Below are 3,991 nucleotides of genomic sequence, written 5' to 3' on the forward strand. Positions count from 1 at the left end.
CTGCACTCCAGCCTGGGCAACAGGGGTGAAACCCTATCTCACACACACACAAAAAAAAGAAGAAGAAAGAAAGAAAACAGGAAATTGCAGGATGCTTTTGGGTCCTCACCCTCCCACACTCACATGTCTACACAGTTTTACATCTGACCCTGTGAGTCTTGAGCCCAGGCACAGGCCTGGGGCTATTCCATGACCCGGTCCCCTTCTAGATGTGCATCAGTGTGAGGGCCCAGTCCAGCAGCAGAGGTGTTGAGACCATCCTGTAATCCTGTGATGGGGGAGCCACGTGGTGTCCAGACCCACCAGGAGCCGAGGATTCAGGAAAATCTCCATGGTTGGCTCCCGAGTTGCCCATGGTGCCAGCGCTGGTGTCTCCCAGGTAGAAGCTGAGGCATCATCATCAGCCCAGCCCTGGGGGTGGATGTGGAAGTTTGCACTGGTGTCACACACAAGGTTCTCCTTCCACCCCAAACCCTGCGCAGAGATTCCAGGATTGTCTAATGGCCTTTAACAAACCCCATTGTTCCTTGCCAGGGGGACATGTGTGGTTCCCAGGCTCTGTACCATGCACAAGTGCTGCCAGGGTCCCTTTGGCCTCTCCCACACCTGACCACACTCTCTGCATCACAGGGGATGATCACCCTGCAGAGCAAACAGCCAAGGCACCCAGCTCCCCACCTCCAAGCTCCCCACCCCCCACCCCAGCATGGGGCTGGCTGAGAGTCCAGCTCTGCAACCAGAGAGGTTTGGGTCTCAGATAATCGCTGGGTGCAACAGGAGGAGAGACTTGGCCTCTGTGAGCCTCAGGTGCCTTCCAGGTAAAATGGAGCTCACCGGGCCCTGTGGCTCCATTGTCTTCTGGATGAATAAGACATGACATATTTAACCACCTGGTATTAATAATAAACAGTCATCGAGGGCCATCTGTGGGCCCAGCCCTGCTTGACGTGCTGCTGAGGGTGCAGCAGAGACATAATAGCGGGCCATGTGCCATCACTGGGAACACAGATTGTCCTCAGGCCTTGATGACTCAGAGAGTCAGGGCTGGGTTGGGGAAGTGTAAAGGCTTGGGAACCCACAGTGGTTGCCTGACCCAGCCTGAGAGGCCAGCGATGTCTTCTTGGAGAAGACGTCTGAGCTACTGTTTCAAGAATGAATGAGAACTGTGCCTGTTTCTGTGAGGCTGAACCCAGAGAGGCCAGAATGCAAGGCAGGAAGAGGAGACTGGAGTGGGCAGCAAGGCTGGGGCATTTATGGGCTCCTGGAGAACTCCAGAGTCTATCCTGAGGGCACTGACCATGGCCCAGGCCTAAGCAGGGGATGGAAGTGATCAGATTTATGGTTGTAGAACATCCCTGCATCTCTCTTGTGAGGAGGGTGGAGAGGAGGGTTGAGCCTGAAGCTGGGTAATGGTGCAGTCATGAGGGGCCTGCAGTCCCCTCCTCCCTTGTGGAGAGGAGATAGCGTGTTCTCTTTCTCCATTGCTCCCTGCTCTCCTGGTTTGCCCGTTTGCAGCTCAGGAAAGATTACTGTCCTCCATACTAAGGGTGGCAACATATTATTGGGTGGGATAACTCCTTGAGTACGTCATAGACAATATTTTTTTTTAATTCAAAAAATAGACGCAAAAATGGGTTAGTGTGCACTGCACAGATTTTTATGAACTGCCTTGTAGTGAAATCTTCCTTCATGACTGTCGTAAGTCACATATTGAGGCAGAATTTTTATTTTTCCAGGGAAGCAAAGCCAGTAAGAATGAAGAAGTGGCCAGGGCATGGTGGCTCATGCCTGTAATCCCAGCACTTAGGCCGAGGAGGAAGAATTGCTTGAGGCCAGGAGTTCAAGACCAACCTGGGCAACATGGCAAAATCCAGTCTTTACCAAAAACATTTTTTTTAAAAAGCTGGGCATGGTGGCACACACCTGTGGTCCCAACTACTTGGGAGGTTGTAGCAGGAGGATCGCTTGAGCTCAAGAGTTCCAGGCTGAAATTAGCCATGATCAGACCACACTGCACTCCAGTTTGGGCAACAGAGTGAGACCCTGAAAAAAAGAAAAGAAATGGGCTGGGTGTGGTGGCTCACACCTGTAATCCCAGCACTTTGACCGGCCAATGCAGGTGGGTCACCTAAGCTCAGGAGTTCAAGACCAGGCTGGGTAACATGACAAAACTCCGTATCTACAAAAAATACAAAAATTAGAATTAGCCAAGCATACTGTCATGGGCCTGTAGACCCAGCTACTCAGGGGCTGAAGCAGGAGAATCTCCTAAGCCCGAGAAGTGGAGGTTTCAGTGAGCTGAGATCATACCACTGCACTGCAGCCTGGGTGACAGAGCGAGATCTTGTCTCAAAAAATAAAAAATTAAAATTAAAAAAATTTAGGGCAGGCGCGGTGGCTCATGCCTGGAGTCCTAGCATTTTGGGAGGCCAAGGTGGGCAGATCACGAGTTCAGGAGATCGAGATCATCCTAGCCAACATGGTGAAACCCTGTCTCTACTAAAAATACAAAAATTAGCTGGGCATGGTGGCACGTGCCTGTAATCCCAGCTACTCAGGAGGTACTCCTGAGCTTAGGTGACCCACCTGCATTGGCCTGTCAAAGTGCTGGGATTACAGATGTGAGCCACCACACCCAGCCCATTTCTTTTCTTGTACTTGGGAGGCTAAAGCAAGAGAATCGCTTGAACCTGGGCGTCAGAGGTTGCAGTGAGCCGGGATCACGCCACTGCACTCCAGTCTGGCAACAGAGCAAGACTCCTTCTCAATTAAAAAAAATTTTTTTTAAGGAATGAAGATGGGTGCAGGCATGGCCTGGCTTCCTTCTTGCCTAAGTGCTACTGACTTAGATGCCCCAACACGTCTTCCAATAATGGGGTTCACCTCTCAAACCATGGTTCCAGGCATTTCCTGGGATGGCTCAAGGCAGGTAGAGGCCTAGACACTGGTGGGAGAAAGCAGGTTCCTTGGGTCAGGATTAGGGTTGGGTCCCGAGGAGAGAGGAGTCCAGCCAACCCTCCTTGGCCTGAGCCTGGTCTCTCAGGGTGGCTGAGTCAGGCCCGGGGTGAGACAGTGGAGGGAGATCATGACAGCACAGGGGGCTCTCAGAGGCTGGGAAGCAGGGAGGGCGGCCAGGGCCAGCCCAGTGCTCCTGTCCCTGCTCCTTCTCCAGGTGTCAAAAAAGCCTTTGCATGCAGTGCTGTCCAATCCCTCTGCCAGCCCCATGGAGTCCCCCACCCTATCCCATCCACTGTCTGGGGACAGGTCTGTCTTTGGCCCTGGAGCCCAGCTCTGTCTTGGTGGAACTGACCCTCAGGGTTTGGAACTTGAACTCTACCCATAGTGAAAGGAGGTTCTGTTTTTCTGGCGAGTAAGTGCAAGATCCTGACCTCAGACAGACATTTAATTCCCCCATCCCACTTTCTAATCCATGCAAGCAGGACACGGTCCGAGGACCAACTACTGGTCACAGACACAGGCTGGACCAGAGCCCGGGCTTCCTGAACTCCAGTCCACGTGCCTCCAACTGCCGCCCCACCCCGCCTCCACTGGCCCAGCCCCTCTGGGAAGGGGAGGCAGGCCTTGGTCACAGATATCCCTCGATGAGACCCAAAATCTGACATTCCCAGGGCTCCTCGGTGGGGCTGGCAGAGCTGGGCTCCTGGAATGTGAAACCCTGGGGGCCCTGACATTTCCCGCTCTCAAAGGCTCTCTCTTCACTTGCCTTTTTGTCCCGGAATAAATACAACGACTCTTCTACCTGGTATCTTTGTGGTGTTAGTTCCATCCGGCCTCAAGGAGTCCCTCCCAGGGGATAGGCCGGGATGGGGTGGCATCGCACGTGTGTAGAGGAGGGACGGAAGCTCTCCAGCCTGGACATCTCTCTTTGCTGGCTGAGGAAGCTGTGTCACTCACTTTCTCCAAGCATAGTTATCAGAATTGAAGGGGCTGATCTCTCTCTCCCTGCAAAGGGGCTTTGGTGACCAAAGAC

At 53.1% G+C, this 3,991-nt stretch overlaps 1 long non-coding RNA gene across 1 annotated transcript; it reads right to left on the reverse strand.

Moving 5' to 3' along the window:
• Nucleotides 1-263: 263 nt before the first annotated feature.
• LOC111519947 lies at nucleotides 264-3,991 on the reverse strand. Its single transcript, XR_002724529.2, has 3 exons — nucleotides 3,761-3,991; nucleotides 1,924-2,043; nucleotides 264-411 (listed from the first exon to the last, which is right to left on the reverse strand). It is a non-coding gene; the product is annotated as an uncharacterized LOC111519947 (long non-coding RNA).

Source organism: Piliocolobus tephrosceles, chromosome 21 (genome assembly GCF_002776525.5).
Source record: "Piliocolobus tephrosceles isolate RC106 chromosome 21, ASM277652v3, whole genome shotgun sequence".
Classification (NCBI taxonomy): Eukaryota; Metazoa; Chordata; class Mammalia; order Primates; family Cercopithecidae; genus Piliocolobus; species Piliocolobus tephrosceles.